Below are 13,265 nucleotides of genomic sequence, written 5' to 3'. Positions count from 1 at the left end.
AAATGAATGCATATAACCACATACATATGTACATGTAAGTATGCGTGTGCGTGTGTGTGTGTTTGTGTGTGTGTGTGTGTGTACAGGTGGCATTTAGCAATGGTTACGCCATTGGCGATTTCTGTCACTTTCTGCCGATACCCGGAACAATATCTCATTCCATTAGCAGAATGACTGCTTGAGTGGGTTAGGAAGGAGGGGCGGGGCGGGGGAACGGCAAAGGTCTGAGGGTTAGTGCAAAGCTTACCTCTTAAGCTCTTCTAAGAAATCAACAACCATTTTGGCCAACAAAAATTGTTCATATTTGAAGATTAGAGATCTTTACAAATGACAGTTGAATGAAGATTGAAAATAGTTCAAATTCAAGTTACTTTATTGTTAATGATACCCCAAATGAGCATAGGGAGGGATTGGTGGGGGTGGGGGGGTTTGTTCATTCTCTATCAAAGGCAAATACAATATACTAATTCTACGCTTTCACCGATTTGATGAAATATCTGCAATGTAATGTACATATGTATGTATGTTTGTATGTATGTATGTATATATGTACATATTTTTCATATATATATACATAATTGTCGTCTTTTGTTTTGTTTATGTTTTAGTTTTTTGTTTGTTTCATAACACACCAGCCTTCTACAAGCCGAAATAATCTGAAATTATATACATAATCAATTGCATAACCGAATAGCTAAATGTTATATAAACTATTTATACATACATATATATATATATATATATATGTAGATATATATATGTATATATGGGAATGATACACTACAAGACACCAGAATGGGTGAGTGTGAGAGACAGAGAGAGAGAAAGAGAGAGATAAAAAGAGTATAAGACTTACTTCTTACCTCCAAGTGTATGTATTTGTTGTTGTTCTTATTGATGTTTGTTGTTGTTGTTGTTGTTGTTATTGTTGTCGGTGGTGTGTGTCGATTGTAATGGTTAGTTAAACTTAGTAGTAGTCTCTAAATGATTTTGGCTCATTCATCAACATTTGGCGACATTTCAATAGAAACTAAACGAAACGAAAGGAAAGGAAAGTAAAGAAAAAACCGCGTTCACGTTTAAAAAAGAGCTGATATCCGATCAACAAATTACACATAATTACAATTGCTTAAAGGTGTAGACTAGTGTGTGTGGAGTGTGTAGTAGCCACATACATATATGCTTAAGTATAGGCATTTACTAATTACTGTAATAACGCGCCATGTGAATTTGTACGGCTTACATTAGTTGATTTTTATCGGAACGTGGCTTTGGCCGATGGTTGGGAGACGACACAACAAAGAAAGTGAAAAGAAATAATAATGATATATATCTGGTATTATTAGTTGCTACTCCTGTTGTTTGTGTCAATGCATAATTAGGGGTAAACCTGATAATTTTTGATACGCTTATGCTTAATCTAAGATAGCCCTTAATCAAGTCACTAACAATAAATTATGGGATATGTATGTATGTATGTACATACATTCAGTCTTAATAATGAGTTATAAGCTGATTTTATCTTCTATACTTATCCATGATAACTTAGTGTCTCTAGTGGGTCTGATATTTGCTATCAAATCTATTGTAACTTCATGAAGGCAAATTCATATACATATCAAATTCTCTTTATCGCTAACTGAAATATATGTATGTATGTAACAGCCAACTTGAACACTTTAGCGCACCTGACGGCCAACTGTGTAATGTGTGTTGTATGTCACTCATTTGTTTTGTATTTGATTGTGGTTTGTTTTTGCCTTTTCTGTGGACTGTTAGAAATCGATTTAACTTAGCCTTTTGTTGAGCATTCACTTAACCCCCAAGCACTCAAAAGTGCATTAAGGAACTCATTGATATTTTATTAATCGAGTGCAAGGCATATTTTTCTCTGCATCCGTTTGTTATCCGTTAATAATATTGTTGCCCAAGAAAGTATGCTATATATCTGGCAAAGCAAACTTTTTAGATCGGGATTGGCCATGTTTGCAATACAGACTTTATTCAAGACTCTTTTCATCCAGTTATTTGCCTTTTCTGGGCAGATGTCATCATATAATGAAAAGAGTCTTAAGTATATGTACATACATATGTATATGCATGTGTAAAGTTTTCATCTTTGAACTTCCTATACTTAATGCCTTCAAAATGAATATCATTCTGTTTCCGATCACGTTTGTATATTCGAATCAGACGCAAATATATTGAAGAATAACAAGTTTAAGGCCTTTTGACTATAATCTTTTCATCGGTAGATTATCTACTGATTTGCATTATAGATTCATCCACAGAAGGGCTAACTAAGCTATTTATATCTTTATGTGTGTGTGTGTGTGTTTGTTTGTGGGTTCCTTCTAAATATATCTTAATTTAAATCATTTAAATATTATTCTAAAATACACAAAAACTAAATATATTAGTTAATATGTAAATAACTAATATGTAAGTTTATTGTATGCACGTATGTATGTATGTATGTGTGTGTGTGTGGGATATACACAATATATGTAAAATAAATCAACATACAGACAGTAAAAGAGAGAGAGAGAGAGAGAGAGAGAGAGAGATAGAGAGAAAGATAGAGAGAGAGTATTCAGGAATATATTTATGTATATTCACCTTCTAATAACTTATTCAACATTCATACTCATATGAGTTGTTGCACACATTACGAAGAAAGAATCGTATCAATTCAAAATACATATTAACATTCAAATTTCAATATATGTATGTATGTATGTTTGTATGTATGTATTGTAGTTGGGTAGTTAGTTAGTTAGGTAGGTATATTTAAGTACATCTAGACAATTAATTAAATAGTTACATACCTACATATACATATATGTATTTACACATATCTACTTAGTTAGTATAGTTATACATCTATATATATGTTCATATTAAGTAAGTTAAAGTTGACCAAATAGAATACAAGTTCTTTGCCTAAGTGACATAACATCGAACAAAAAGGAGAATATATGGTCACTAAATTGGCCAACAGGAGCCGCAGCAGTTGATTGTTGCTATTGTTGTTGTTTTGTTACTGTTTAAATGTGAATGGCTCATTTTGGCCATTGGCCAAGTTTTTCATTTCATAACAAATCATCTTCGAAAAGGTACTTGAGTTTTCATCAATTATCATTAGCCCTTACCCTAACTGCTGGTGCCACTCTGGCCACCTAAGTGAAGAAGAAGGATTTGCCTCTAATGCAAGAAACCAAAGGTAATTTAACGAAATACATTCAATATGTAGATGGATAAAACAACTAGTCAGACTGGTTTTTATAGGTTTTTTAATAGGTAGGTATGGGTACACACATACATACATATATATACATAAATACATACACATATTATATATTTATATGTATATACACATATATATATATACATATATAGGTATATAACATGCAACTTACTAGAAGAACCTCCGCCAGCGCCCGGTGGCGGGTAAGAAAACCAAAATTGATGTGCCAGTTTGGAGCTTTCTGAAAGACGAAGCAGAAAAACCCAACATTAAAATTCAAATTCAAAACATCAAATCATAGATATAGAATGTAGATAGATTTGAGTGTCTATATGTACCTACATATATATGTATGTTTGTATGTATATAGGTACATCAAAAGAGGTACGAAATCTATAATCGATTTTTAAAAAATTGCCAGTTCAATGGCTCCATTCGACTGGTTCATGGTAATTTTTGCAACTAGACCTTGGAGGGCTGACACAATATTTTTGTCAAGGAATCTTCTATACCCTTTTGCTTTCAATTGAGATGATCAAAAATTCTCATCACGATCAATCTAGATAATCATTCAGACAGACTTGTTCGCTCTACTTTCTATTGATTTTAAAATGTTTTCCGTTGCCTGTGACCTTCTTCTATTGAGTTTGCCTTGTTTCAAAAACGAATTCAACCTTTAGCCTTAGTCTCAAGCCCTTAGTCCTTAGTTAGTACAAAAAGATAGGCTACACTTGATCTTATAGACAAACTACAGTTCCCATTATAAATTAAGATGGAATTCCATTGCATTCTTTTTTAAAAAAGGGGCGTGGCAAAGCTGACCTGAATCAAAAAGAAATGCCAAAGCAGATGTCTTATGGGATATGATAAATATTCCAAATATATAATACGAAAGACTATGCATTGGTATATAATCGAATGACCATTAGGTCTTTAGCTTAATATCTTTTCTCTAGGTCATGGAGCATCGTTTGCTTGGCTTATGGTCTATGTTGTTATTGTTAGTGTTGTTGTGCTTGATTTTTGTATAAATTGTAATACATGTTCATGTATATATGTATATGGATATATAAGAGATTATAAAGCTCTCAGACACGTGCCTTGTGTAAGCCTTGATGAAGCCTCGTTATGACACTGTGATTTACGTTTACTTGTCTCTTTTTTTGTTTCACGTAGTTTTTTTCCGTAATTTCCGTACGAATTGGTAATTTGTTTGATGACTATTTTGCCTTTCTTTCGGTTAGCCGCACTTTTCATATATATATATATATTTGTTTGGTTTTGTTTGTTAACCTCATGGCCAATTTTACATCGATGTTATGTACATACGTACATATGTACATGTGCACAGTTATGTATGATGGACTATCACAGAAACAGACGCTTTCTTTGTACGCGTTTAAAGATGAGAACATTCCACTAACAAATACATATACATATGTATATATGTATATTTCAATTTACTTTCGGCATAAGAGATGCATTCGAATTTGCTGGAGAAATTTCGACTGCCGCAATATATGTACATAAGCTCTGTACATACAGATGTACATACATCACACAACATACATAAGTATCCATGTACACATGTTCATTAAAATATATATATTTACATATCTTCATGGATATATGTATATATATATACGCATATGTATGCTGTGACAATTTTTCTTTTGACTTTAGCAGGGACTAGGACAGGATAAAACTGACGTACTAGAAACAAAAACCAAAAAAAAAAGAGGAAAATGATATGCCTAATTTAACACGTTTTTCTTGTTGTTTTTCTTGTTGTTGTTGTGGTTGTTTTCTATTTCATTTTGTTGTTGTTGTTGTTGTTGGTTGCTTTGTAATCTTTTTTCTTTTACTTTACCATTCCACACGCGTGTGCCCCAAACCGGAGCAAGTTAAATCAGGGCACGTTTGATGCTTCACAAGCACAACAAAAATTCGCGGAGTGAACTACTGCCTTGCAATATATGCGACTGTGGCTGCTGCGCTTGACTATGCGACTGGTGGGTCCCGTGTCCTCGTTGCTTGGCTTAGACACCACTGTCATTTCATATTGTCTTGTTTTGAGCGAAACTGCGTAACGAACTTGGCGAACTCGGAATATCGGGAGCTCGGGAGCTCGGTGACTCGGTAACTCGGGAACGAGGACAAACGTAAACACATGGTTCGAAAAGCTAACTAACGAGTGCAGGAATCGTTGTCTCGAAACCGAAATCAGAAACCAGAGCGCATGCCGCCTGAGCATGACTCCTGAGCATACATATATGAGAATAACTTCGTTTAATTCGGTTCTTATTGCAATGCTTTAACCGTTACATATTGCATTTCAAAAGTGAGCTTTCACTTGACTTTAGTTTAAGATAATAAACTGATTAAGGCAAATTAGATTAGGGTTGGTTCAGTCACTCAGATGACTGAACTGATAAATTGTGATAGATATATACGTAAATTTTCCTTGAATTGATGTGGAATTCAGCTGCTCAATAAATAAATGGAGACAATTTTATGTAAAATTGATAAATAGGTTTTGTTTTGCAATTGTACAATTAAGATTATGTGCATCATTAATAATCTTACCTTAATGAGCTCAAGGAACATTAGAAATTCACTAAGAGAACCACCCAAAACTTCTTGAGAGACCCTCCAAAGTAAGTTAATGAAGGAATTCTATAAACAAATCCATGATGAATACAAGAAATTCGAAAACCAAAAGAAATCAAGGATATCATTAAACATAATTAAGGAACTTATGAAGTAATTTATTAGAGAATTCTTTAAGGAATTTCTTAAGAAATTCCTAAATAAATTGACCAAACGATTTGCCAAAAAATTAATCAAGGAATCAAACAAGGAAAGATGGCAGCGTTATGAAAGCCTAAAGAAGCATAAAAGACACCTAAAGGAAGCCTAAAGTATGCCTTAAATAAGCCTTCAGAAAGACTTAAAATAGCCTTCATGAATCCTTAGCCTTAGAACGTCCTATGCACATTTCAAAGTAGTGCAAAGAGAGCCCTAAAAAGGCTTTTACGTTGTATGCAATTCTTTAAGCTGTTGCTTGATGGCTTGAAGTCATTTCTAACGAAAGTCCTCTTATATTAGGTTGGTTTCGAAGGTTCCTGGAATCTCCTAGAGTCGATCCGTTTGAGTCATACATTTAATCATAAGCAATCATAGGTTAGATTACATTTTGAATCCTGGTCGACTCAATTTCTAGTCCTTTATAAGAAAATAAAATCATTTTAATTAACAAGAGGGCTCAAACAGACTCATCTAGGTGATATTTTTTTACAACAATGCTGAAGATTAGAAGATAAGAAGATAAAATTGCCACATTTTTATTTTAAAAATTTAAATATTATTAGAATCTTCCTTAATATTAGCGGAATAAGTTTCAGTTTAGCTTTTTGCCAGTTCTAAAACCAAGTGACATCTGTTCTGGGCTTTTGGCATATGTGAATATTTTATGATTGGACTCGACGTGGCGCTTTGTAAGCTTTGTAAGTTGTGGTTTAATTTTGGGAATTGAAAAGGTTCATCTATTGGAATATTCTATTAGCTTTCCACCTTATGGGGAAATTAAGTGGATTTTCTTAGAAAATTTGTTGTATTTTGCATAAAAGCTAAAAGCTCATTTTGCTTCAAGTTCTGAAGGTTTAAATAAAGAAAATGGCGTTTAAGATCTTTTTTAGCAAGAAAATGTGAACAAATTTCAAACTCCTAAACTCTAACTAGCTCGGGTTTTCCATATCCAAGAATTTGAACTGAATTGTGTCTTTTATATTAACATAATTGTCAACATTTTCAAAAGCTTCTCAAGCAAGTAGAAGAAGAGATGCAAATCCATTGAGCTTATTTAATTAAAATTTTAATTTTGATCACGTCAGTTGCTCATTTAAATCGACTTGTGCAGGTGAATGTATGAAATCTCTGTCACAATTACTATATACGAAACGAAGGCAAAGTGCAATTGTTTGTCTACCATGCAATGCGATTTGTTTTTGTGGTCTTAACCTTGAGAATTTGTTTTGACTTTCGACAAAAGTGCAATTAACTAAATTAAATGCAAAATACAACAGCAAATTATGTAATTATGTGAGTAACTAATAATGTTAGAGGCGATTGATTAAGGTAATTCAGAATTCATATATAATTAAATCTAGAGTTGAAAGTAGTTTTGTGCATTTATTTTCAATAATATTTGAATTATTATTATCTATTATCATTGGCAATGTTAATGGCAATCTTATGAAAAGTGACAAGTCATGACCTACATTCAAGTTGTTGATAGAATATAACCAAAAGGTCATTGAGGATGTCACTTATCCTGAAGTTATTCATCAACTTGTTGAAGTAGTTGGCAACGTATATTAATTAGGTCATTGCTGGAGCATATCGGCGTATCGGCCATGGAAAAGACATGCTTTTTAGTGAGCGACCAATCAGGTTAGCTTGTCAATTGATGTTAATCAGTAAAGCTGATGCTGAAGCTGAAGCTGTCATCCGCGCAACGTCATGGCAGGCAATGCCAGCAATGACGTCAGTGATAGGCAGCGCACAGTTTGCTTAAATTCCCACAATTCATGCTCGAAAATATGAATCGAAAAACCAAAGAACAAAAAAAAAGTGTTCATCATGCTTCATTTCTGATTAAAGTCATGGCCACCAGACAGCATTGCTTTAGTGTGTCGTGAAGATTGGGTTTATTTTAAGATAATTAATGCATGGCTTGAAGAATCAACTGACTTGGAATCAGTGTGCAATATGAAAAATCCTTCTTAAACTAGACAACAACAACAACAACAAAAAGACACTCAGACCCCACCCATACAGCAGTAGCAGCAGCAGCAGCAGCAGCATCAGCAAGACATGACATTTGGCAAAGTACTCTGTGTGTGTGTGTGTATCTTTCTATGTATGTATTTACCCAAAAGGTTATTAGAAAATAGCAAACATGACGCGACACAGCTGCCAATGTCGCTGCTGGGATACTGGTAGCTCAATTAGGTGACGCTCGAAACATTTCTGCAACGTTTGGCTTGGTCTATGTATAGAGCCGCCACTGCACTTGTTTGATTCCATTCCATGTTGGGCGCCGGCGTCAATCCCCTCCGCTGTTCTAGTTCTATCGTCGTTTAGAGCGCTTGCGCTCGCTCCCAGCAAATTGAATAATTCATTAGACCGGCTTTGTTGTTCTCCCTGGACTCCAATACTCACGCATAAATCGTCAGCATTTCGATATTTGTGCCATTGTGAAGGCGTGAAGGCGGTCAGGGGTGGGCCACTGATGTCGGTATGGGTAAAGATGTGCACATCTATCTTCCTTTTCTGATTGTGCGATTGACAATTGTTTGGCATCGCTGTGTGTGTGTGTGGATGTTCCAAAATTGGTTGTACGCTGCATCTCTATAGCTATTCTATCAACAAGGGCGCCAACCCATGCTCCAGCGAACTCCTCATTCCCGTTCACGACAGCGTCCTCGTCACCGTCCTCGTCGTCATCCTCATCCAGGGCTGTCTGCTTGTGCAGCGGCACAAAGGCACACCCAGCAAATTTCCCTCTATTTCGATGCACATGTTTGCTGGCACAAAAATGAGTGGCGCTGCAATGGCTCAGCTGTCCTCCAGTCCAACAATGCCACAGCCGAAGAACTCCAAGAGTAACGACCCCCCAAGACCAATCATCATTTGCCACCCACCAACCACCACCCATTACTACTCCTCTGCCATAGTCAAGTTGGAGAACATTGCCGGCCGGGTATTGCCAACTAATTGGCAAATTGATTTGTGAAAATATAAGCAGACACATGCAGGCGATATTGTTTTTTTTCTCTGATGTTGATTTTCTATTGTGAGTGGCATTTGCGTGGGCTTTGGGCTACCCACAACCCCTGAAACACTGCCATCCCTTTAAGCGAGCAATCAATTTAAATTAAAGCGCTAACACACACACACACAGACACATACACACATGAACGAATTATTAATGAAGTTTATCAAACAACAATTAGATGGAAACGAGTGCATTCAATTACATCGAAAACTTCAACTGACTGGTTATTGAAATGACACAAATTGAAATGAGAATTTAATGACATTATACGATTAAAATGAAATTATCGAATTAGATCTTTCTAGATTCAAGCTAAAGCTCTTAAAGTTAACTTTTAATTAAGGTCAAATTAACATGCGTTGATTTTCAATTAAATTTTTGTTTTTTTCTGAGGGGGAAACTTCGTTTAGGTCCGATTTGTTGGCTCCTTTCCTCAAACATTTCTAAGTGGGTGTGTGTGTGTGTGTGTGTGCTGAACATTTACATACTTTTACAACTTATTATTATCGTGCGAGTGCAAATGAATATGCATGAAATGAAACTGAAAACCAACTGGGGATGACTCAATGTTTATTTAGATTCAAAGCACACACGTGCATCTCGCACCATTGGCTCCAAAGTTGAAATGGAATGTTAAACAAACGGCAAAAGTGCCTTAGGTACAAATTCTCGCTCAATTTGTGAAATCGAAAGGCAAATACACACACACAGACACACCAAGTGTGTGTATACAAATGAATCTATGTATGTGTGTGTGTGTGTATTAAACACACACTTTATGAACTCAGGCATTAATTTGCCGGTTTTTATTTGCAAAATATGTAACATACTTACATAGATACATTTACTCATGCCATTCTTTTTTTTGTTTGGCATTCGTCTTGCTTCCGCAATTGTGATTTTTGACAAATTTCGAAAATGTTTAAACTCGCTAGACTAAATGATCCACTTATAAGTACTTTAAGCAAGGATTTGAAGCCCATTTCTTGTTTCTACTCTATTCTACTCCCAAAAGTTGTTCTTTCAAGATGATTTATATTGGTTTTCAATGATGATCCAATGGGCTGTTTCTCGAGTTTTGATAGTCTTGCTGGCACATGCTGCGTATACGTGATATATGTATTAACTGGTAAGCCTTTTTGGCAAAGAACAAAAAAAGAAAACAATAAATACATTCGCAATCAAATATAAAAAGCATTTTTATGGCATCTACATTCAATAACAAAATAGTTTATTGTTAATTATAATGGGATTTTCACATGACGTATACGCAGGGTGTGCCAGCGAAACCACAAGGCAATGATGGAAATCATAAATTTCATTCTAATTCGAAATACCTTTAAAAACATTCCAGTTTCTTAATTTGCATTTCATTTTGGGCAATGAAGAATTCGTTTTAGATTACAATGAAAAACAAACTCAATTCATTTACTTTTGCTACAATATTTGTGAATTTTATTTGGCAGTTGGGAAAAGTTCATTTTGTCCTTAACTGGCATTTCCCAAAGTCATGGATAAAGTACAGTGAAACCTCGATATAACGAACTTCGTTATAACGAAAAACCCAATATAACGAATTTTTTGTTAAGTCCCTTGAAAGGACTAAGGTCTTACATTTCAGTACCTATAGCGAATCAATAGATATAACGAATAATTTTGCGATCCCCCTCAGATTCGTTATATCGAGGTTTCACTGTACTTCCTTTTGCGGACTGTAACAATAATTAGAATTGACAGTTGATTGTTTAAGTGTTGCAAACTTATGTATATAGCCGCAATAGTTGTGTAATCAAGAAGCAATCCCTGTGAATAAAACGATAGATAAAAGTTGAGTTTGTAATATAAGCGTAAGGATATCAGTTAGAATGCCAGTCATCCCATTTGATGATGTGGACAGGGACACGAACGGATGTATGTACATACGACAACGACAACGACGATGACGCCAGCAACCAAGACGAGAAACTTGCCGTGTGTTTGTTTGTGTTTGTCTTTAATATCCGCTGTCAGTTGTCGCACTTGACACTTGCGGTTGAGGCCTTTAAGTGGCCAGAGACTGACTGGTCGCAATGACTTAAACCGGCCACGACCATGTCCAATAAACAGTGAAGCACAGCGCGTTCTGTGCATACACACACACACACACACACAAAAGTAAGTGAAAAAGTAGTGCCTTCAGTTGAGTGGCTTCTAAAATATTCCAAAGTGGATTTTAATTAACTAGGTCTACGCTACTTGCAGCTGCCAGAGGCACAGAAAATATGAACACAAACTGGGCATGGGTCGGAAATGGGCTACAAGTACGTTTATGGTTAAGACCTAGCTATGTAGATGAAAATGCAAAGCCGCACAGCTGCCAACATACACCCACACACAACCACAAACACTCACACACACAAACAGACTCGCACACTTTCATAGTTCAACAGTTGTATGCATAAATACATATATGAAAATGCTAATGAACGCGCTATATTTTGTATCTGTGGAAAAGAAGGTTTTAATAATTAACTATTAGTGTAATATTTTTTTAGTATCTAACATTAAGTCACAGCCAGTTGAGGCTTACCACATTAGCATTTTGACAGAAACATTTCCTAGGTATTTGCTTACCCTAAAGCAAAGACCAAGCCGAAAAATTATACAAGATGAGTTAAAGTTAACTTCTTTGTATAAAATGCGGGCCATGGAACTGAGGTTTAGTCGTAGACTATGGAATTCAACATAGTCGGACTTACTTTATTTAATATTTGTTTTTGTAATCTTTCGTGAAAACCTTTGATTTGGTTATTATTCTAAATGACTGGCAAAAGCAAGATAAGGAAGGCAAAAGGTAGACAAGGATTTAAGGATTTTCCCTATATTTATCCATTTAATATTGTGAATTGAATTATTATTTAGAAGAATGTTTTGAAAAATTCATATTAATAGGTTTTTCCTGATTTGATCTGGCCCACAGCAAGACTTTGTGAATCTAGCTTCGAAAGTTCAAGCCTTGCCCAAAAAAGTATGCTATAAAAGAAAACCAAAGAGCAACGCCAAGCCATTTTGTTTTCTCCCAAGTTCTGTTTAACAAAATTCATAGCACTAATAACAAAATCAGAGACTAAGACTTGTGCCAATCGATCGTTTTTGTGCTTCAACGAGCCAAAAAAAAATGAAAAGCTTTTGCTATGCCATTGGATAAATTATTATAACAATAAACCGTAAATGCTAAATCGATTGAAGGACGTCAAAATTCGACAACAACAAAAAGAGAAAAAAAAACTGCAAAAATGAAAAAAAAAGAAGAAGCTAGTCATGCCAAAATGCTGGCACCTCAATTGGGGCACATCATGGCGGATTATCAACACGATGAATATAAAAAACCACAGTCAGCAGAAATTTTTGTTCGTTAGATGGCACAGCAGCTTTCCATTATGACGTCTGCATTTGGCGTCCACTACGAAAAACAAGAAGCTCGTTGCTAGAGAGAGAGAGAGAGAGAGTAAGAGGGTGAGAGAGGGAGATAGACTAACTTACACAAGGGATTCTTAAAACTTTAACTAATTATGTATGAAGGTAAATAAATTTACGTTTTCCAAGTCTGTAATCTATATATAACGAGAGAGAGAGAGAGAGAATGAGAGAGGGAGACAATCTCAAATTACACTGTGAAATAAGACTAAAGGTTTCTTATTTAGTTGCAACACTGTTTGCCAACCAGTGTCATGCGAGTACTTGGGTTGACTTGGAAAACCATTTCAGAAACAGATGTCTGTGTGACAGAGAACTAAAAATATTTCAAGCATGTGACGCGGTATGCATGTTGCCATCAGCAACCAGCCCAGGCCCAGGCCCAGGCCCAGAAACCAGTCAGCCATCGTTCTGTCATTCCGTCTTATGAACCATACCCCTCCCATATCCATCCGTCTACCGTTCGCAATTCACAGTTCGCTGTTCGCTGTTCCCTGACTATTCCATCATCAGCCTCATTCTGTTGCCCACATGGCCAACACCATTATGCTTACCAGCTTACCAGCAGAAGACTAACCACTACCAACACAACCATTGGTAGTGTATGCAGCAATGCTTACGCTCATCTACTTGCGTTCACACTTATGTATGTATGTACATACTTTTGTAGATACATATCTATAGACTGTTGGATGAAAAATGCCCAACTTCTGCATGAAAATT

General features: G+C 35.6%; 1 long non-coding RNA gene across 1 annotated transcript; it reads right to left on the bottom strand.

Moving 5' to 3' along the window:
* Positions 1-2,327: 2,327 nt before the first annotated feature.
* On the bottom strand, positions 2,328-5,264 carry LOC137584650 (uncharacterized). The gene is made up of 3 exons (XR_011033489.1): positions 5,118-5,264; positions 3,420-3,488; positions 2,328-2,435 (listed from the first exon to the last, which is right to left on the bottom strand). It is a non-coding gene; the product is annotated as an uncharacterized lncRNA (long non-coding RNA).
* Between the last annotated feature and the right edge of the window lie 8,001 nt (positions 5,265-13,265).

This window comes from Drosophila tropicalis, unplaced genomic scaffold, assembly GCF_018151085.1.
Source record: "Drosophila tropicalis isolate 14030-0801.00 unplaced genomic scaffold, ASM1815108v1 contig_158, whole genome shotgun sequence".
NCBI lineage: Eukaryota > Metazoa > Arthropoda > Insecta > Diptera > Drosophilidae > Drosophila > Drosophila tropicalis.
The sequence above is the reverse complement of the archived record's forward strand: the minus strand, read 5'-3'. Positions and strand labels throughout refer to the sequence as shown.